The sequence below is a fragment of the Branchiostoma lanceolatum genome, chromosome 3 (assembly GCF_035083965.1).
Source record: "Branchiostoma lanceolatum isolate klBraLanc5 chromosome 3, klBraLanc5.hap2, whole genome shotgun sequence".
NCBI classification, from domain to species: domain Eukaryota; kingdom Metazoa; phylum Chordata; class Leptocardii; order Amphioxiformes; family Branchiostomatidae; genus Branchiostoma; species Branchiostoma lanceolatum.
In genome coordinates this window covers 31,922,717-31,946,352 of record NC_089724.1, presented here as the reverse complement: position 1 = coordinate 31,946,352, position 23,636 = coordinate 31,922,717, and the positions used below count along the sequence as shown (strand labels likewise).

The following is a 23,636-nucleotide window of genomic DNA, read 5'->3' as shown; positions in this document are numbered from 1 at the left end:
CGCCGGGAAAACTACAGTATTCGAAACTACGCAACAACGTGGCTAAACAAATCAAACGTGCAAAACGCCGGTACTACGAACAGGAGGTGGAACATCTGAGGCAGTCCAATTCCAGCCAGTGGTTTAAGTCGGTCAAGTCACTGATGGGAATGGAAACCGTCAAGCCGAGTAACTCCACTTCCGACCTTCACACCTTACAACATGAATGTGACGTTCTTGCTGACCACTTCGCCTCCGTGTGGAGTCACGTGGTCCGGTCTGTGCCTACAGTAACCGAAGTAGCTCACAAGCTGTCCCAGGCTACACTCCCACTCTTTAGTATAGGCCAGATCAAGTCAAGGTTGCGAAAGGTCAACGGCAGAAAAGCTGCTGGTTCTGATTGCATCCGATCATGGGTTCTAAAACAATACCATGAAGAGCTCGCACCGGTCCTATGCGACGTTTTTAATTCCTGTGTACAAAATTGCACATTCCCACAACTGTGGAAACATACCCTTGTCAGAGCAGTGCCAAAAAAGCCTAGACCACAGTTCCCAACAGAGTACAGACAAATTTCCCTTGTCAGCAGTGTAGGGAAGGTGTTTGAGGGTCTGCTAAATGATGCGCTCTTACGTGACACGGAAAAATGTTTGACTCCTACACAACACGGTTTTCTTCCAAAACGCTCCACCGTCACTGTGCTGATCCACATACTACAATCCTGGAACGATGCACTCAACAGTACTCCAAAGATGGATATCCACGCCGTCTTTGTTGACTTCTCACATGCTTTTGACACGATTAACCATGGGCAGCTACTACAGACCCTGGCAGACATGAATATCCGACAGGACTTATGATGACAATCTACAGCTATCTAGAAGACAGATCACAGATGGTAAAATGGGGGTCTTGTCTATCAAAACCCCACAAAGTTTTAGCTGGTGTTCCTCAAGGGTTGCTTTCACCGCTACTGTTTGTGATATGCATCAATTCGATCGACGCCAGTATGCCAGTATCTGTTGTCCCAGTCAAATATGCTGACGATTTGACAACTTCTGAGGTTCTGATGGGGTCTTTGCCCGGCCAGACACAAAGGGCATTGGACTCTATTGACGTTTGGGGCATTTCTTTTTCACTTGCCGCAAACGGGAAGAAAACCAAAGACATGGTAATTAGTGCAAGGAGAGAGGCCAACGTACCTATCTCCCCCCCATCCCATTATATCAGGCCAGGAGATCCAAAGAGTCACCACCTTAAAACTACTCGGGGTTCACATCTCTGCCGACCTGACCTGGGACGCTCACATTGATTACATGATGAACAGGGCTCGACCAAAAATGTACTATCTTAGTGTCGCTAAGAAGGCGGGGCTCTCTGTAGAGGTCCTAACCCAGATCTACCTGACGTTCATCAAACCGACCCTTGAGTATGCTAGTCCGGTGTGGGGCGGACTGCCCAAACACCTATCTGACTCACTACAGTCAATCCAAAATCACTGTCTCAGAATCATAGGGCTACCTGCTGACTCACTTCCTTCCCTAGCAAGTAGACGCGAGAGTGCTACCCGGAGAACATTTGAAAACATCCTGCAGGACAGCACTTCACCTCTCTGGGCATTCATGACTACCCCCTCAGACAACCACTACAACCTCCGCAGGGGAAGACGCCACCAATCAACGCTCAGCAGAAGCAAAAGACATTCAATGTCCTTCATTCCACGAGCCCTAAGACTTTACTACAGTAACGACTCCAAGTAGACCACGCACCGAATATCTAGCACCTCAATTTAAACTAGAGTTGTAACAGAACTTTCTATTGATTTCACGGATTGTTACCGTATATATATTGAGACTTCCCTTGTTGTGAACTGACTGGGCACTTGTGGCGAGCACTTTTTATCCTATATCATATATATGATACATTTCAATAATTATTAACGTTACATCTTCGTAGTAAGTAAAACTACGCCTAGAGCGATTTTAAATTTGTTGCATACTTTAGAGTAACGTTAGAATAGTGTTTTGATGTTTTCAGTTAATTGTTTTAAGTGTTGCAGCAATATTATGTAACTGAGCATGCAATTCAGCCATTAGGCTGCCATATGCTTTGTGCAATAAACCAATACCAATACCAATAATGGTGTCGCTGCCCCTCCTCGTGGTAATGTTAACAGCCGTAGGAATGGCCGGGTGCTAATATTTTTATGACTGATTTCTGGGACAAACCCAGTCATCCACGCACGTCCCAGTGGGAAGTTCGCGCCTTGGTTGAGCCTGGTAAAAGTTCTCACAATAATACAGTGTTTCCTTTACCCACGTCACCCATCAGATGGGTGACGTGGGTGAAGGAAACACATCACCGATGGCATCAGTGATGTTTGTGGCATCATCAGAAACCATTCTTACAAAAACATTTGTAATTGTAGGGAATGTTTACTGTTTCAGGTTAAAGCCAACACTCGGACCGCCCCCACCCCCTTGCATGTAGTTGCAAGCGGCATGTGCCGTCGGAGTTAAGCCCTTACATGTAAGCTAAACCTTTCTTTTGCAAAACAAAACACGCCATGAAGTAATTTTTACTCTAGATATTACCAACGAACATGACCAATTAACGTCTGATTTATACAAAACGTTATTTTTCTTAAAACCGCACGGACAGAGCCAAATGTTAAACCCATGGGCAGAAATATCATCTCTTCTAACAAGAAAAATGCATGGTCTGTAAGTTTTTCTCCGCCTGTTTAACGCCATGCGAGCATGTATTTATACTGAGGTCTATGATGAAGAATTGTGCTAAGGTAGCCCATTATCGTCTAGCCTGAGTACCAACCTCCGTAGTGACCGCTGGCTCAAAAGAATTCGCTTGCTAACCACAGAGTCTGACCCTGCGCGTATCCGTCACGGCTGTTAGTCAGATATTCGTTTCAATTTTGAACGAGCTCGCTGATTGGCCCCATTCGTCTAAGCTCCTCCCCATGCCACACTGTTCTTCGTAACGGGTAGGTTCTAAGAACTGTTGCCATGGCGATTCTTTCAAAACTGGACCCGAACAGGGCAATAGAGACACCTTGGAACGAAAAATGGCACCGAACGCAGCTCGAATTCCCCTCATTACGTGATAATGAGACAGCCGTGACGGATACGCGCAGGGTCAGACTCCGTGGTTAGCAAGCGAATTCTTTTGAGCCAGCGGTTACTACGGAGGTTGGTACTCAGGCTAATTATCGTCCACTTTAGTCTTTATTTATTCATTGGTTTGGCATGTTGCCAGGGTTACCCAAATAGCCGGAGGCTATTACTAAGGGCGAATCCATGTGCGGCCGACAGTAGGTTTTTGGACCATTGCACACTGGGGAATGCCCCTACTCTTTTTACGAAAGGTGAGGTGGGTTCTTTTACGTGCGCGGGGTGTGGCTCTCCCCAAACACGGGACCTCCATTTAACGTCCTATCTGAGGGACGTCCCTAACCCTAGATGAGCTAGGTACTCATTTACACCTGAGTGAAGTGAGGAAAGTCGTGTTAAGTAACTTTCCCAAGGGCACAACGTCGGGGCGCAAGTTCGGACATGTCTCTGGGCACAACCCGGGATTAGATCCCGGGTCCCATTGTTTGACAGCCGCGCGCTCTACCACTTGCCTCACAGGGCGCCACATGACACTTCAGTCTTTTCCCTTCTAGCCCTATGCTTGAAGAACATTGACCAGAAAAAATGCACAGTAACTGTCCAAAGTAGTCTACAGACAAATGATAGTAAAATCAATATGTCTGTCCCGCCACTTGCTTGACACGCTATGGAAGAAAACAATGTTTATCTGTGAATTTCCCCGACATGCGCGGCATGTGGCGTTCACGTGGTAAACGCATGGCCATTACGTTTTGACATGCAAAAATCAACCTCTGGTGCGGGGGTCGCTAGGTTGTATCGAACCTTCCTTAAACTGGTAAGAGTTTCAAACCTCGAATCACCATGGATAGTCTGAATATCAAAGAAAGGTTTAATGTTAGCTACTTTTAAAAGATACTAGCTATCGTGTAAATTAGAAAAACATGATGAAGTACGTGGTGTCGAATTACATATATGAAATACGTAATGCATGACGCTTCCATGCCACTAGTACTTGTTGTTTATTCTGGAGTTTATTCTGTTATTTCATTGTTTTGTATAATAGAGAGAGATGGCTAAGGATCATACATGTAATTATGACGTTCTTTATTGCTCATGAGAATAGGCTTGGGCATAATACACCGCAATATGTGGACATGAGCCAAACTGGACGTAAATAGGTTCTGCACGTAAATTGGTCATGTTACATGTACGTTACTACTAGTACCCCAAAAGAGTAACGCCTGTGCGGGAGGAGAGTAATCAACTCATTAACACAAGCACCATTTGATTAGGTAACAATTAGATGTTAATAGCCTTTGTCCATGCCAACTTGTCGCAGACCCCTGGTTGCAATAAACACTCCTTCTGCCAGTTGGATACGGTCTTTGCAACCATTGGGTCTGCTTGGAGACTAGAGGATGTCATCCATAAGATTTACTTGCTGTGGCCGTTATTGACTTGAAACGTCCAGGACAAATAATTGTCTTCCGAAGAAGAAGAAAATCTCATTTACATATATTCACCAGGTTGTATTATTTCAGCCAGTAGGTACCCATGTGAGTAATGAGGCTGTTGTAACGCACTTGAGGCACCTCCTCGAACACGGGACCCCCATTTTTCCGTCTCTTCCGAAAGACGGTGCAGCTCCGACAAGGATACCCTTCCCGAGATTTGATCCAGGGTCTCCCGGATCCAACTAATTGGAAACAGGAGGCTCAACTGCGAATCCGCTACCATTTGAGCAGGGACATCCATTACCGGACATCATAACAACCGATAAATAGCTACTTGAGTAGTTTTAGACTACTCAAATAGCTACAGACAAACTGATATTAGTATCATCACCTTCGCCGAGAAGGTTATGTAGAGGGTAGCGTTTGTATGTATGTTTGTTTGCAACAAACAGCATAACTCTAGAAGGCTGGGATGGCTTGTCTTCATATTTGGTAGATGGGTAGATCTTGATAGATCCATTCCGAGTCACTGCGAGGGTTTTATGATAATATTTGCAATCATTTTGAAAAATTTCTAATAAAAGAATATCTGACTGACAATAGTTTTTTTTCTAAAAGATCTAATACAAAAAGATCAAATACAAAAAGATCAATTTATTTGAATTTAATTAGATAATTTAGAAATATTTAGAAAGTAACTGCACAAAAACCTCTTTATTTGTAATAATTTCTAAACATCTATGTGATTATTTAACTTTTAGAAATATTTACAAAAAATGGTAGAAAATGGTTAACAATGGTAGAATGGTGATTGCCCCCATAAAAGTAGGTGCTAATCCGGCCCTTTTGTCTGCCTTTGTACATCTTTAGACTTCACTGCAGGACACCGCTCGGTCCTTTGTGGAAAGCATTCTTCCCTAAACTTCGCAAGGATGTGTGAATTACTTTCTTCCCAGCCCTCTGACCTATTTATAGAGATGTTACAAATAATGGTAGAAAATGGTAAGAAATTGTAAATAATTGTAAATAATGGTAGAATGCTGTTACCATTATTTAGAAACCATTGTAAATATCATATTCTACATCATGAATATTTCTAAAGTTTTAGAAAACTTAAGAAATATCTATAAAGTTGAAATCACATTCAAAATATTTCAAAAGTATCAAATCTCTTACACAAATAATAACAATAACTTGAAAATAGTTCTACATTATGACAATAACAACCCTCGCGGTGACTTGGAATGGACTTCTAAGACATGAAAATGATTAGATTTTGCGTCCCCTGGCGGTACTGCAGCCCAACTTCCTGTTTTGATATCTCGTGTTCTGGACATGCTAGTATGGTCCTGATTTTTCAGTGGTAGATAGCTCTTTGGACAGAGAGTATGTATTATAGGTTTTGGCCCCCTGGCGGCTTTTTTGGAACTGCAGGAGCAGATTTTGACTTCAGACTTTGAAAGGGAATAACTCAAGAAGGGCCTGATGGATTGTCATAATTTTTGGTAAGTAGATAGCTTGAGTGATGATGTACATGATTAGATAATTATTATGCAAATCAGTATCTAATTTACATAATTAAGGAGGAAAGTTTATACAGACCCCATGATAGGACTCTCAAACATGTGACATATGTAACTAAGGAGGAGAGAAATATTGATAGATATGAACTATACAAATGAAAGCCTCATTTGCATAATTAATGAGAAAATACTCTAACTCAAGATGGGCTTGATGGATGGTTACTTACTAACTTGGGCCTATCACCCATCCTTGGGCATAGGCCACGGACTAGGTGCCTCCATCCTTTGCGGTCCTGGGCCCTCTCTAAAAAAATAGCATTCCATGATCGAAAATTCTGTAGTAAATGGCAAAAGTGGCGGCATGCACATGGAACAACAAGTTTGCGTCGTCCCAGGGGGAATTAACTCACGGCGACGGAGTAAATACAGTGCTGGAAAATTCGACATCAGTTGCGGAGCTGACAATAATCGTGTTTGTGAACGGTAAAGGTGTTGGAGGCAAGAAATATGCGTTGTGTAGTATATTTTTCATATACATTTACAATGGTGAATGCTATGTTGTGCCAGCCTTTTAGCCGTGTAGTCAGTTCAGCACCCAGGACAGTACATAGTCATAAACTCACATAAAGTAATACCCGTGTAGTGTATTTTTTTTTCCTTCTATGTGATTCTGATATTGTCAGAATTCTCAGAAACTTAATGGTCCATAATACCGTCCATGTGCTAGTGGTTCTATGTGTGTTAGAGTGGATTTCTTGGAAGCATTATGGAAAGTATATGTTTTATTGCTTTCGTATGTTTATTACCCATGAAATATATGGTAGTAAGTTGGTACGCATTTCAGAAGAAAGTATCAGTCGTAAAATTTCAGCTGATATTAAAAAGTTATGTTTCCTAAAGCCTGAGAAAGGAATATACTGTGTTGTAATTAATCAGCCTTTCAGCTAAATAATCAGTTCAGCACCCAGGAGAGTCTGTAGTCATAAACTTACCTTGGTGAATTTTTGTCATGTGTATGCAAGACTGATGTTGTCAAGACCTCTCAGAAGTGCTGTGGTATTGATATTGGAATTTTACAAATGGTTTTAATGCTATAATACAATAGGTTTCTGAAAATTGTATGTTTTATTGCATTATTGCCCTTGTAAATCATTACTACTGTCACTAGGCCAATGTTGCATGACACCAACAGAAAGAGTAGACTCTTAGCTTTCTATTGATGTATAACATATCAAGGTTATTTTGGAGGAAAGGAACCATAAACTAGTGAAATAAAAACAGTACCCCTTGTTTTTCATCATCATATTGGGCAGCTTGCCCGGACTAGGACTGCTCTCTCCCTCCAGGTGTCACGGTCCGCCATAAGTTGGTCTAGATTTCGTTTTCAGAGGGTCTAAAAACGCTGGCACTGAGAAGCTGTACTGGTGAGAAAACCTGGCAGCTAAAGGGTTAATAACTTTTTGTCAGCTTGTTACCTACATATCCACAGAGTTAAGTTGTGCAATGCTGGAGTACGCTTTAGAAAAACAACTGAAGACATTTTCAAAAGGAAACAAAGGTCTTGTCTCTCTCTAAGCCGTCATGTGTTTTTCCATGTAATTCGATGATATGTAGCATCAACCCTTGTGGAGATAAGGTCGTACACACGTCCATCATACGATGGTGTGCAGGGCCGACAGCCTAGTGTAGCTAGCGAGATAGATCTTTGTTAGCCCGTCAACTGGTGTTTAACTCTTCATAAACTTTGTAGGTGTGCGTTCATCCAGCGAGTATTCAATTCATGGTTTATAACACTGACATTTCATACCATAAAGATGTAAAGTTAGCTGTGGTTTTGCATACGGCGCTATTATATTTCATAAGTGCCCGTATATGATAAGGACCAATAACAATGGACTAAGTTCGTATCTTGAAAACAGCAAGGTCACAACATGTCTCTAAGCTCGTAATCACCAACAACTGACGACTGAAAATCGGTTTGAATTTCACGCTTTTGGGGGGATTGACAATTGCAAGTTAATTGCCTGCAAACATGGCCTTCAACTCGGCTGAATTTCTCAGTGTAGAACATGGAATATTCCAGAATGACACCGCACAATAATATATGTAAGAAATGTTTCTTGAAATTTACAAAAGCCCACGCCTGTGTCTTGCGAGTGTATCTATTCTTGGATAATTTGAGCTAAAACGACATGCGTTGTTTACAACGTCTCTGCCTTCCGCCATATTTTTTGATCACGTGACTCGATTTCAATGTGGCCACGAACGTAAAACGCAAGACGGTGTCGATGATACTTGCACAGTGGTTATCTCCATGAAAATTGGAGATATAGTTTTGGGTGTGTCTGTGTGTGTGTGTGTTTGTTTGTTTGTCTGTTTGCGTTTCCGGACTACTCTAGTCAGCATAACTCAAGAGCCTCTTCAGGCGACGGATTAGCTTCGCGGCACCGCGCTGCGCGGACGAGGGGGTTAGTCGTATTTGTGGGTTATATTCCATGAAATTCACACACAATGTACAAAAACATATAAGTATTACCATTATAAAGTTCGAGGAAAAATATACCAAAAATGCCGCTGGAAAAATTGACTTCCGGGTTGCGGGTCACTGCTTGATTATGACAATTCTAGTGCCTACAAACTTGAAAATATTGCCCACATTTTGGTCGTAAACAATCACCTGGGTACCGACACATGTGTGTAATCATAGATTTGCTAAGATTTTCCGAAAAATAATTGTATATTGCGGAAAAATGCTTAATTTTCGTCCCAAATTTGGGGCCCCATTTGCAGGCACGGCGCGGCGGGCACAATGCATTACTCACGGGCACAGGACGTTCAACTAACGTATAGTTCTTCCAAATAAGGCGTGACCCGAACGAAAGCCAAGAATTAATGTCACAAAAACATAGGAGTTGGTTGGCTACCAGCGCTCGCGAACCTTGCCGAAGGCAAATGTATGCATAAGTGAAGTGTCAATCACCGGCCACGCGGCGCGCTAGGGTCCTCGGGGGACCCCCAGCTGCCAGGAACTAGTAACAAAACAAACCCGCGGCGGCCGAGAAGCTCGAAGAAAGGAACCACACATGGCATTTCAGAACAGAGGAACATCTTAGAAACATTTTAGACTATGTATACTGTAAAAATAGTAGGTTATGTAGGTGAATTAGGACTAAGGTTGACGAAAGTTCAGTGCAGGCTTGTCTAAAGGGCATTGTATCAGTTGGATTTTTTCCGGCTGCGTGCCTCGTGTTATGTTACGGAGTTCCTCAGAGGAAATTGGACACGTAAGTTTTGATGAAATCCTGCATAGACGTTGTATACAACAGCCACTAAACCATATAGATAACGTATAAGAATATTCACCTGACCATAAAACTACTTTTCTGACGAGGCACGTTAACGTTCACCCCAGTTACGAGAGATATGTACTGATCAAAAAATAATAACCCCTACTATGGACTGTACCAAATGTATCTAAAGACGGAAGGAAAATAGAGACTCAGACAGACCCATTTCAACCTACTGGTTTGTGCATTTATTTTGTATTCTTTTGTATTCTTATATTAACTGTTTTAATACATCCTTGTAATATTTTGGTGTAGATTGAAAGATTTAGTACTTAAAAAAACTCAAATATTATGTTGGTACAGTCAGCCACTTGCGTTTTCTCTGCCCGTACAATCAAGGAACTTCTAGCTGTCGGGGGTAATTTCTGTCCGAAAAATTGCCTTGGAAGGGTACGTCCCCATACGTCTGTGTCACAAAACGTTTTCCCTTTATTTCTGAGTATTACATGCTTTCCAGGGTCTTTCTATACGTTCTTTTTCAACCACAGAAACTCAGCAAAATGCAAAACCTGCGGCGTGCACCGCATGTGGTGTTTGTGTTCTCCACCCACACCAGGCAGGCTCCTTTCACATGTTGCATATATTAGCGTTCAGCAGCGCTTCGGAAATGGTCCCGTGGGAGTAGTTTTCCTGGGGGCCGGTTAGGTCCTGGGGGTCATGCGTAACCTTCATGGATTACGATGATATTTAGCATGTGGGCGGGTGTTGGGAAGCCGAAAGTCAGGGTCAATTTTGGGCCTCCTGGTATGTGACCTTGGTACTGCAGCAGAACTTCAATTTTCGTATCTTTTGACCTGGACGTGCTATGGTCCTGATTTTTGGGTGGCTGATAGCTTGCGACGCAATAAAGAAGTGGTGTGGGTTTGGGCCCCCTAGCAGCTTGCCTTGGAACTGCAGGGGCGTTATCGTGAAAATATTCTAAGGAGAATATTTCCATGATATTTAGTATACAGGTAGTACGGTTACGGTAGCTTAGACAGAGATGTACACAATGAAGTGCAAATTATGTTAATTAGGACTTAATTTGCATAACTAATGAGGTAAATCTATATTTGCAGTGTTTTCCATTATCAGACTCAAATACATGTAACGTATATAGTTTATGGTCTCGGACCGGAGTTGTTTTGCGATTTCGTATGTAGGCCGACATCCTCGGGTCGACGGACTACAATTCCCCCAAGAAAAGTAGGACGGAAAATGTAATCACATGGTCGAAAAGCGGTTTTCTGCTGTTTTCCGATGTATTTATCGGTATTGTCCATTGTCCCTTTATTTTGGGTAGAAACCATAGTAAAATGTAAATTTTGCACCCGAAAATTATCATTTTTTTACACTTTTTTGGTTAAGGTTCCGGGTCGGAGTTCGAATCTGACCGGGGGATGGGTCATGACCCGGTAATCTGCCGGAAGTGCATGGTCGTCACCCTGATTTCTGCCCGAGATTGCTTGGTGATGGTTCTAGCTGTGCATAAAATAACAAGCCCGTGCGTTGTAGTATTTTTGGGCGCGGTGCAGTTGGTTCGCTATCGAAGCCTTTTTTGTATTAGTCCGCGGCAACGGTGATGCGGTTTTCTCGCCTGATGACCCGAATAGCATCGTTTCTAATGCATTTTCACCGAATTTGCGTCATCGGAGATTGCGAAAAAGTTATCACATGACTTTTTTATTTTTTTCATTTCTGAGAGACACCATTTACTAAGCTTTCTCAGCATATATGCCGTGACCCCAGGAAAACTCGTTTTTTCCGAGCAGGTTCGATAAAAAAAATGATAGTTTTCGGGTGCAAAATTTACAATTTACTATGGTTTCTACCCAAAATAAAGGGACAATGGACAATACCGATAAACACATCGGAAAACAGCAGAAAACCGCTTTTCGACCATGTGATTACATTTTCCATCCTACTTTTCTTGGGGGAATTGTAGCCTGTCGACCTGAGGGTGTCGGCCTACATACGAAATCGCAAAAAAAATCCGGTCTAAGACCTTAAAGGACGGCAGCAGCTACGTTGATGACGTCATAGATGTCGTTATTTCGACGCATTCGAAAGCTTTTATCAAAATCTGTAAGCTTGTTTGAAAAAAAACCATAGTTTGCCCTTTTTTCTCCTTTAAATTCAATATATCCATGGACAGGTGCTTGGCGCCCCCCTCCCCCACTTCCAATACAGCAATTCTGGCCGCCAAACCGTTCTTAAAAGGAATTCACTGACTACGTCATTTGATGGAAGCCCATGTCTCAACTTCACCCTCAGTATGATTTTTGCGATGCCCCGCCTTCCTGATGACTTAAATGAATTAAAGCTTACATGAAATCAGTTTCAAAGTTGCTATTTTCTATGATTTTCGGGCGATTATATGGGTCCTTTTCTTCTTGGTTGAATTGAGATAGTTTTCATGTGCTTATTCAGTCGGGAAGTTATGTTAAAACGTCTTCAAAAAGTGCGTTTTTGTGCATCTGAGAGGGAATGCAAATGAGATGCAAATGGTATGCGTGACGTCACAACTATGAGTGCAGTTCACTACAATGGCGTCTTCTAGTACTCCAGGTCGTAGTACAGGCGGCGGACAGTATTGTGTAGCATGAGGGCCAAACGGTGTCACTGCTGTAAAAATGGTCAGTTCACTGAAGGGATATCTCTACACAGATTCCCTCGAGTGAAATGTAACGGAGCTGAGGCAGACATAGAGAAGGAGAAAACAAGAAGGTCGTGGATCCAGTTTGTGCAGAGCTTTCCATTTTATCCAGTGTTTACAAAGAACTTATAATGTGTAAACTCAAGGTAACCTTTATACTGTGCCTTTCACCGATTTCTGTCATGAACATGGTAGAATAGGAAATGATGATGATTGGATACTTTACATTGATTCTACGTGTACGTTTTGTCAAAACTAGTGAGCCGGCGGCGTCTGAAACCAGCAAACAAACAACGTTCAACTTCAAACAAAATGGTCATGTCGAGTTAGCTTTTCCTATCACGAAATCTGTCCGTGTTCCTAACTTCAAGAACTCTTCTTACGATCTTTACTGTGATTACACATGTTCTCGGTGAGGCGTTAGTTTCAGTTTGTCTCCGAAAACAAACTGCACTGATCTCAGGAGTCTTCGCGCGGCCGGAGGGCCGAGCAGCTCAGAGTCGGCGTAGAGTCGGCGGGAGGACCGGGCAGACAAGCTAGCCGCCCCACCAGGTCCCGTTATAGAGTAGAGTTACAACTGCCACCGGGGACGGCACGATCACACGCCCGGCACAAACATCAGCTAGTCGAGGCCGAATCTCTCGTCCTAGCGGCGGCTACAGGCCCGAGAGAGTCCGCGGGAACTATTCGGGCTGTCCGTTGGCAGGTCCGGGGGAACGTCGTAAACACACCCGGGCGGTGGGTCCGGTTTCGCCGCGCCACTGAACCACGACAGCCCGCGCTGTCTCCTCCCAAACACGCACGAGAACAGCCCGGTAAGTCCGGTGGCGACAATCCATGGGTTCCTTGCCGTTGCTAAAAACGGCCAAGGCGTCTTGGAGGAACGTTACAAGTAAAGAAGTCGAAGAGAACGTTTTGGGGCAGATGCCTGAGGCTTACACATTTCATAGACAAAATGGCGACGCCGCTACGGTAGATTTCCGCTATCACGAAATCATCTGTATGTGTTCTTAATTTGAAGGACTGTTGGTCTTATTTGTTTATTTGTTTGGGTCACGAACTGTCTACCCAATGTGAACAAACACACATGTTTTTGAATGGAATTTACTTTTACTCGCATTTCTTATGCCAACCCTTGTAAATTCTACGTAGTTGACACTGTACACCATGAAAACAACGTGCGCGACCGCTGAGCTTTGACCCGGTTAGGCTCGAGACAGGGGACACAAACTTCTACGCTTCCACAGGCAGCCTTAAAATTATCTTAAAATTAATGCACAGCATGGGCATCGTACCTCAAGCAAATGTAAGTTAATGCTATAGTTGGCGTATAGTAGAAGAGATGACTGTTTGTGCCCGCTATTGTACGTTTTAAAATAGTGAACTTTCTTCCGCGATCCGCTTGGCGGGGCTTGCGTTATCCATGCATCGGAATGAAATCAATTTCAAGGGCCCGTAAAGCATTTATTTGTACTGTGAATTCGATAGAATTTTTTCTACGTGAAGTTAAGTATGTGTTCTTTCGATAGACCGAGTATTGTCTCTGAATTATGTTTCCTTTATAAGATATGGGACCATCAAAAATGTTGTTATTCAACAGGCAGCCATATTAGCTACACGGGACTCATAGTTGTGACATCACGCCTGTTCGTAAATTAGTCCCACCAAAGAGCACAAAGTAAACATTTTTAGGTCGCCGTTTCAGCAAGTTCTTACCGGAGAACTGATTTAAGGATTACATAAATGTTTTCAGAAAAGATCAAATTTTTACATGAATGATAGAGGAGATTTCAGGAGATTTCATTTCAGTTAATCTTTAAGCTAAAATCTAAGTGCTTTAAGCCTTCTTCTTAAGGCGAATCTTGGTTTTTTGACTTTTGGTTCATCGTTTCTTAACGTCGCGATCTTTCCTTCTTTTGCCAATATGCAGCACCGAAACGACGGAAAGTCCGCATAATTTCCAAGCCAAGGGCATGAGCAGGCTCTCCATCCAGTTTTACCTGTTTTTTGAAAAGCTATGTCCTGAAAAATGATGTTTTTATCAATTTCCCTACTGTAACGTTGCTAAGGTCTGTATCTTGGCAAGATAGCCTCAAAACAGTTATCCGGCATTGGTGACCATGCGTGGTGCAGATATGCGGAGTCACTAACAATGCAGTGAATGGGAACCGGTTTTGGATATTGGGATTCGGTGCAATTAAATGGAAGGTGCGTTTATCCGAGGTGCAGTTAAGTGGCTTCGTCTGTAATTGGAATATTCGCTGGAATACGATCCTGGAATTATTAAACTGCAATGTTCACCAATGTAGCTACTCTCACCTCTCAAATAGAAGTACCCCCTGGAATATAAGTACCCCCCGGAAAAATCTTCAAAATCTAATATAAGTACCCCCTGAAATAAAAGTACCCCCCGGAAAATTTCAAAATTGACAGTCGAGGTAAACTGTGTCCACATGACTGTCCGAGGGAAATAAGATAATAAGCAGGTACTCAGGCTGCCAGGTAGGTTGCATCTATTCAATTATGCCTGACAACCATACCTATTAAGTATATGAATATTGAACAGAATACTAGTAGCTGTACGCTTGTTCAAATCATCATCTTTCTTGCCAGTTCGATGAAATATAATAGTAATGTTGAAAAATTGGGCATAGTTTCCCCGCTATGACCCCTAACCGGGGGCCACGGTGCTTCAAATTCAACAAGTGAAAATGTGCATGATACAGCTTGTATATGTATTTTCTACTTGGAACTTGCAGCAAGTGATCAAGGAAAATTGTTACATGAATTTCATTATCTTTTATCATTACTGACATAAAATCAAAATCATCAGATAGCTAAATTTTCTAAAGACATTACCCCCCCCCAAAAAAAAACAAATATGAACACCAAAAAAAGGGTAATGTTCATAAACTTTTGCTCCATAGCGTCGAGAGGAAAGTTTTTGTGAGACGCTCGGATTTCGAGTTCCCGCGGTTGAGCCCGACAGAGTTCGACTGTAAAAGTAGCGCAGCGTCTCAGGCCGCACATACGAAGAAATTACCGATTACATTTTGACAATAGAAACGGCCCTTTACCGCTAAATTTTTAAAATCTTACGGATATTCTAAATAAAAATATAGATAGAATTATGTGTATATCGTTGCCGCAAAATATAATATTTTCCACGCGTTTACGGTATCATTTCAAAGATCGTAATCTGCACTATGCAATATGCTGCTAGTTTTACTGTCACCACGCCTGATGGTGCCGCCGCCATGTTTCGATGGCAAAACATGCTGTTGTTTACCGCTCGTTTTGTGCCGTTCTTAGATTTTGCGGCCTCAAAACACATATCACAAGGAAAGTTAAGTTATAATTGTTGTTTTTACATGTAACATGTCTTCTGTGAACGAATTATTATTCGTTCACCGTGGGGCCGATAGCGGTCATCGAATTCTTCCCTGTGCAAGTCTAACGTTTCAACGTTTGATCAGCGTGCTTTGGTTTACGATGTAAACAGAGACTGTCAAAGTTATTTACATGAAAATTGTATTTTAAAATGTCAGTGTTGCGTCTTATTTTCCCCCAATAATAATGTTAATATTGTAACGTCATAGCGAGATCGACAGACATGTTACGAGTGCCGCAAGGATTTCACAAAGGCCGCCGCCAGTCATAGCGGTGGGGAAATCAACGCTGCTAGGCCGAAAATAGCGAATTACTACTAAATACTAGCAAAAATACCGGGGAATACAACACATGTATGGGCAGAAAAACCTAAAATTTCGATTTTAGGGGGATTTCTGGTTGGCAAAATCCCAATTTTAGAAAAAATAATAAACGTACCGTCTAAAATAAGAAAGTACCGGGCGGATTTTTAGGCGAAAAAAAATAAACGTACCGGTACGTTTATTTGAGAGGTGAGAGTAGGTGGCGTTGTCATTGTCCTGCGCGGTATGGCGAGATTTAGCGGGGTTTGGATTGAAACAGTCGCCATCTTGTTTGTTTACTCGTATCCTCGCCGAGCGCTGCCGTATTTTCGGACTGATTTTTGCGTTTCAGACACATCAAAACAAGTTGACTATGGGTACAAAAGAATGAAAAAGTATCGGTAACTCATTGTTTTATTTGGTTGGACGACGATTTCCGAGATTCAATTGAAAATTTGGCGTATTTTCTGAGAGTGATAGCGCGCGCGTGTGTGGTACCGGTGACTGTAAGTTAGCGCTCGAGCTTCCTCGGCCCAATTTTTTCTACAAATTGTCGCAAAATAGAGTTCTCAAGCTCAAAATCTAGGTTGCACACGGCGCTACCAGGAGTTAGAAATGAGTTGCGACAAGCAAATTGTGCTTGTGCCTGGTATTTTGAGTACTGCACCGACATTTTATCGCAATTCCCTGAATCATGATTCTGAAAAAAAATAAACGTACCGTCTAAAATAAGAACGTACCGGGTGGATTTTGAGGCGAAAAAAAATAAACGTACCGGTACGTTTATTTGAGAGGTGAGAGTAATAGCAAAACCGTCACCGCCTATTCTAACTCTGTTTGGGGATTTTAATCTCCCAGACATAAACTGGGAAACACATCCCGCCATAGTTTACCCTTCCCCCTATACGGAATGGCAATTAACCAGAAATTCATTGAAACAGCACAGGAGGTAGATCTAACCCAGGTAGTCCTCACGCCCACAAGGGGAAGCAATATCCTAGACCTTGCGCTCTTCTCTAACTCAGATTTAGTACTGCACGTGGAAACTATCCCGGGAATAAGCGACCATGAGGCAGTTTCAGTAACCATGAAAACTCATATTAAACCGAACAAAAAGAAACTTCGTATAGTGAACATCTATAAAAAGGCAGATAAATCAGGACTATCTAAAGGACTGCTAGAACTAGGGGAACAGTTCAAGGAAAGAAAACCCTCCAATTTCAGTGTGGAGGAGAACTGGGAATATTTCACCAAGGCCCTAAAACGACTGATGCTTAAACATATTCCACCAAGAAAGCTGTCAGGAAGACACCACTGCCCGTGGGTATCAGCAGCACTCAAGAGAGCTATAAAGAAAAAGAAAAAGCTATACAAGAGAGCTAAAGAATCTATGTCTGAACTTGACTGGGACAGATTCAAGAAGCTGAGGAAAGAGGTTAAACAGAGAATTAAGAAAGCAACACTCAGAATATCTAAACAACATCATGAGCGAAGCTCTTGAAGACCCAAAGAAATTTTGGAACTATGTGAAATGTAAGAAACAGACAGCAACAGGGGGGGTTTGCGGATTCGATGGGGTGGTCTACAGGGGTGGGCTAGTGGGGTGGGCTACCTCAGCATCTACCCTTTCTGGACCTCAAGGCTGTGCATGGGGGTTTGGCCTCTTATGGAATTTCCTTGAAGAGGATCTGGGTCAAGCTGTGGGTGGGCTAGAGGGAAGGTAACAGCACCAAGACTGGTAGAAAAGCCATTTATCATAAACAAACTTCTAAGTACTCAGTATACAATTAATTAGGATTTTAGGGAAGAGGTACAAGGGGAAATAAACTGGAAGTTGCATAGAACAGCTAGGGAATGAGAGAGCCTTTGTTTGACAAAATTCAAAACATATGTCTCACATTTAGACTAGAATGTACCTGAATGCATGTGCTTGCATACAATTTACAATGTATTTGTGTCAGTGTGCATGAGCGTGGGTTGGAAGTGTGTGTGTTTGTACAATGTATAGTGTTGCTTTTGTTGCTCATTTCTTTCTTGTAGCCACAATGCTACTGTCCTGTTGGCCTGACTGTAGAGCTGTGTACCTAAACAAATTTTAGGTACGGGTACAGGTACAGGTACACGGGTTAAGGTACAGGTCCGGACCTGAACCTGTACCTAAACTACTTGTTCGGAAAACTGTAGATTTTCAATAAGGACAAAAGCATGTTTGAACTGGTAAAAACATAATATTTCATTGTTCTAGGTATTATTTTTATGAAAACACAGATGAAAATTTGACTCCAGCCATGCAAATGTGTTTTCTGTTCTTTAGAGTGGCTTTAGAGCACTGCCACGGTAATTTCATAGTAATTTTATCTGTCAAAGTGGCCATCCCCTAGTTAGGTCCAGTACTGATACAGCAGGGTCATGTATTTTGGACCTGTACCTAATTGATTGTACCCGGTACTGTATCGGTACACTGTACCGGTACACAGCTCTACCTGACTGTGCATATAAAGGAACAGGGAACATAGCCCTCCATGTTTAAAAATCTAAAACTGGGGATAACAAACTCCTGCACGATGTAAATGTATGCAGTATGCTCATTGCCCACCTCCACCCCCCACTGTAGCATCCCCAAAGCAATATGATCCTTCAGCAAAATAAAGCATTCTTTCCGGCCCTCCCACAGAGTGACCCATCTTTTCCTCAAGGAAATTCCATTCAATGCTAAACCCCCATGCACAGCCTTGAGGTCCAGAAAGGGTAGATGCTGAGGTAGCCCACCCCACTAGCCCACCCCTGTAGACCACCCCATCAAATCCGCAAACCTCAACAGGGGTAGCACCCCTTAAACATCAAGATAAACTTGTTGCAGACAGCCAATCCAAAGCTGAGGCCCTCAACCAGCAATACGAATAAGTATTTACGGAGGAAGATCTCTCCAACATACCATGGCCAGAATTAGAGGAAAGCCCCTACCAAGACATGCCACAAATAAGTGTCACTTTTGAAGGGGTCCTAAAATTATTAGAGGGTATCAACCCTCGAAAAGCCGCAGGGCCAGACCATATCCCTTGCAGAATCCTCAGAGAATATGCCACAGAAGTAAGCCCTATGCTGCACTTCATATTTAACCAGTCCCTAGAAAAGGGGCAGGTCCCGGCAGACTGGAAAAATGCTTATGTTCACCCGATCTTCAAGAAAGGCGATAGAAGTGACCCGGCGAACTATCGCCCAGTGTCGCTTACCAGCGTCAGCTGTAAATTACTAGAACATATTATGTATTCCGCAACTATGAAACATCTTGATAACCACCAAATCCTCCTCCCTACTCAGCATGGCTTTCGCGCTAAACACTCCTGCGAATCACAACTCATATGCACCCTGTACGACTTGACTCCATGGTTTGACAAGGGCAGTCAGATAGATATGGCTATCCTAGACTTCTCCAAAGCATTCAACAGCGTCCCACATACCCGACTGTTAAACAAGTTGGAATTCTATGGTATAGGGGGTGGGAGAATCTGAGATGGATAAAAAATTGGCTAAATAGACAGACACCAGCAGGTAATCGTGGATGGGGAAGCATCGGAACCTTTTTTTTTTTTTTTCAGAGTTTTATTATTTTTTTTATTCAACATAAGTACAAATATACATGACAAACAATAAACTAAGCGTGCCTTTTAACGAGATAACAAAATACTAATATACTGAACCAAGAATGACAAACTTAAAGTGTAAAGGTTGACAGAACATGAAAAACAATAAGAATCTAATCCGTACATAAAGTTCCCCACTTACCCCGATGCTTCTCCAGCTTCCCTCTCCGAGATGCAATAAGAAACTCTGTTTTCTGATAGAAAGATACTAGTCTTTTGAAAGATCGCAAATGTAAACATTTAAAGCGCCTGGACCGAAAAATAAAGACTTTGCCCAGTAAAATGATTATATTTCTTAAAGGAGATGTATTTAAGGACAATTCACCAAAAATAACCATAAAAGACGTTAAATCTAAAGTCAGACCGATTTCATGAGTAAGCCAATTTTCCACTTCAATCCAAAAAGCAATGACATGAACACACTCCCAGAAGACATGTACATAGGTTTCCTCATCATTATTGCAAAAAGAGCAGGAGTTTGACTCAGTCAAATTCCAGGTTCGAAGAATTTTATTGCAGGGTAAAAACTTATAAATTAAACGGTACTGAAAGTACCTCAAACTTGGGTCAATAGTAGCTTTAATGATATTTGTAAAGACCATTTTCCAAGGCACATGTGTATCAAAATAGTCAAACCAAGCATCGGAACCTACAACGGTCAGGTCAGGAGTGCCCCAAGGAACAGTCCTAGGCCCCCTCCTCTTCCTTTTATATATCAACGATATCAATGCAGGTATATCTTCCCAACTGCGACTCTTCGCGGACGACTGCCTCATATATCGTCAGATACATTCTCTACAGGACCAGCAAATGATTTGAACACACTCTGTTATTGGTCAGACTCTTGGCAGCATAGATTTAATGTTAAGAAATGTTGCATCATACATATTCATAAACCACGTAAGTCTCCTGATTATATGTACACAATGTTCACAGAACCACTTAAGGTCAACGATCGACACCCATACCTGGGGATCATAATATCACAGGACCTCAAGTGGTCCCACCACATCAACCACATCACTGCAAAGGCTAACAGTACTCTGGGCTTCCTTAAACGAAACTTAAGGGGGGCTTCCAAAGAGGTAAGGGCCAAGGCTTACACAGTACTCGTGAGACCCAAGCTGGAATATGCTGCTCCAGCTTGGGATCCACTAAAAAGGCAAAGCGCACAAACTAACACACTTGAGAATAAACTAGAATCTGTACAGAGGAGAGCCGCCAGGTTCATATACGGCGACTACAGACAGACCACTATAGCTAGCGTCACTGAACTGCTATTAAATAAAGCAAGCTAGGGTGGCCCCTTTTACAAGAGCGCAGGAAATTCGCACGCCTGGTTCTTTTCTTCAAGTCCATCAACAATCTATAGCTAGTCGCTATACCTTATCAAAACTACACCACCCAACACCTGAACAGGACACGAAGTCATTCACATTGTTTCCAAACGCTTTTCTGCAGAACAGAAGTGTTCAGGTCAAGCTATTTCCCAAGAACTATCCTGGAATGGAACCACCTACCAGCCAGCCTGGTGACAGCAGATTCTGTCAATCAGTTTAAGGTGGGGTTGGCCCAGCACATGGGCCTCCCCACCCCCCAGTAGTTATATGCAAGAACTACTCTCGCCTCTCAAATAAACGTACCGGTACGTTTATTTTTTTCGCCTCAAAATCCACCCGGTACTTTCTTATTTTATTGTTTGTTTGTTTGTTTGTTTGAACCTTTGTTTATTCATGATAAGCTCAAATCGGCACGCAGGCCGCTTTTCATTGAGGTCATGAGGGAAGAGGTAAGGGTCAGATACAATGTAGAATATAACAGAGATACACAGTCATTTGAGTCCTAATAACTCTATCAACATATATCATTACATATTTATGGAACAACAATATACAATTTCTACAACATACAACATAAAGTAGGGCGAAAGCTGGTTCATGGTCCGTGTCCGTTCGTTTAGTTCATTTCTGTTACTTCAAGAGTCTCTTGAAGGAAGTCAGATTCGGAGCCGTACGTGTGTCTGGCGGTAGGCTGTTCCAGACATTTGGTCCACGGTAGGCTACCGATCTTCTGAAGATCTCTCGCTTGGGTTTGGGGACAACCAGCTGACTGCTTGTGCTTTGTCTGGTTGTACGAGTACTCTGGTCTCTACAGTACACAAACATCTGGCGCATGTAGGGTGGCAGTTTGTTGTTTAGGACTTTGTAGGTTTGTACGGCATTGTAGTATTGGAGTGTTTCTTTAATGTCTTTCCAGCTCAGCCGAGAGAGCACTTCGGTTGATGGTGTCCTGTGTGGGGCCTTTAGTATCAGTTTTCCAGCCCGATTCTGCATACTTTGAATTTTCTGTAGATCCTGGTCGGGGGCAGCTTCCCATGCTGTGCAAGCGTATGTGATGTGTGGTAGGAAGATGGCATTATACAGGGTACAGAGTGCTGAGGTTGAGATGAAAGGGTTTAAGTGTTTCATCATGAATAATGACCGCCGCAGTTTTCCTAGTACAGCCTTTGCCTGGTCTTTCCACTTGAGCTGACGATCGATAACTACACCAAGGTACGTGTATTTGTCGCATGTTTTTAGGTTGACGCCGTTGACAGCCAAGTTTGGAATGTTGCAGCTTGCCAGTCTTCTGTTTGTACCAATGAGCATACTTTTACATTTACCACCATTCATTGATAACGAGTTCGCAGCAAACCATTGCGACAGTACTTTTAGACGGTACGTTTATTGTATTTTCAAAAATTGGGATTTTGCTAACCAGAAATCCCTCTAAAATCGAAATTTTAGGTTTTCTGGCCATATTTCCCCGGTATCTTTTGCTAGTAATTCGCCATTTTCGGCCTAGCGACGTTGATTTCCCCACCGCTTTGACCGGCGGCAGCCTTTGTGAAATCCTTGCGACACTCGTAACATATCGGTCGATCTCGCTATGACGTTACAAAGTTAACGTTGTTATTGGGGGGAAATAAGATGCAACACTGACATTTGTTTACATGGTAAAACAAACTTGCGGCACGCTGATCAAAAAAGGTGTCGAGTAGTAGACTTGCACAGGGAAGAATCCGATGACCGCCGCGCGGCAGCGCGGCGGAAGAATAATTCGTTCACAGATTGAGAAGATAAATTACACGTAAAAACAACATATGTAACTTAACTTCCCTTGTGATAAGTGTTTTGAGGCCGCAAAATCTAAGAACAGCACAAAACGAGCGGTAAACAATAGCATGTTTTGCCATCGAAACATGGTGGCACCATCAGGCGTGGTGACAGTAAAACTAGCAGCGTATTGCATAGTGCAGATTACGATCTTTTAAATGATACCATAAACGCGTGGAAAATGTTATATTTTGCGGCAACGATAGAAACAGAATTCTATCTATATTTTAGGAGGGTTTGTATTTTAGAATAACCGTAAGGTTTTCCAAATTTTGCGGTAAAGTGCCGTTTCTATTGTCAACATGTAATCGGTAATTCCTTCGTATGTGCGGCCTCAGACGCTGTGCTACTTTTACAGTCGAGCTCAGTTCAATATGGAGCAAAAGTTTATGGACATAACCCTTTTTTTGGTATTCATATTTGGGGGGGGGGTTGTAATGTCTTTAGAAAATATGGAACAATTTAGCTATCTGATGATTTTGATTATATGTCAGTTATGATAAAAGATAATGAAATTCATGTACAACAATTTTCCTTGATCACTTGCTGCAAGTTCAAAGTAGAAAATGCATATACACTGTATCGTGTACATTTTCACTTGTTGAATTTGTAGCACCGTGGCCCCCGGTAAGCTCAGGGTTCATAGCTGGGAAGCTATGCCCATTTTTTCAACATTACTATTATCGGTGTGGCGAGGAAGATTTGAACAAGCGTACAGTTATTCTGTTCAATATTCATATACTTAATAGGTATGGTCCTCAGGCATAATTGAATAGATGCAACCTACCTGCTATTATGTTATTTCCCTCAATTTTGAAATTTTCCGGGGGGTACTTTTATTTCAAGGGGTACTTATATTAGATTTTGAAGATTTTTCCGGGGGGTACTTAATATTCTAGGGGGTACTTCTATTTGAGAGGTGAGAGTAAGGCGGCCCTCACTGCACTTTTTTGCGTTTTGGCGCCTTCGCGCCGAAACGCAATGTCTTGGCTCTTACCTTCGATGCATGCATGCATGCATGCATGCAGGATGCTTCGATGGTTCAACACTGTGTCGCACACCATATGACCTTATATGGCAATACATTCCAAAATTCT

General features: G+C 42.4%; 1 protein-coding gene and 2 long non-coding RNA genes across 4 annotated transcripts in view; 1 reads left to right on the top strand and 2 right to left on the bottom strand.

Annotated features, from left to right (window-relative positions):
* LOC136431438 (uncharacterized) overlaps positions 1-23,636 on the top strand; it is a 150,721-nt gene that overhangs the window by 69,066 nt on the left and 58,019 nt on the right. The window lies entirely within an intron of this gene.
* The window catches only part of LOC136431435 (C-signal-like), a 57,119-nt gene that overhangs the window by 31,723 nt on the left and 1,760 nt on the right, over positions 1-23,636 (bottom strand). The gene's annotated exons all lie outside the window — the stretch shown is intronic.
* On the bottom strand, positions 13,492-22,553 carry LOC136431437 (uncharacterized). Of its 2 annotated transcripts, XR_010755064.1 has the most exons (3): positions 18,224-22,506; positions 15,669-17,804; positions 13,492-14,537 (listed from the first exon to the last, which is right to left on the bottom strand). It is a non-coding gene; the product is annotated as an uncharacterized lncRNA (long non-coding RNA). The 2 variants fall into 2 exon arrangements; XR_010755063.1 differs by having other exon boundaries at positions 13,492-17,804; positions 18,224-22,553.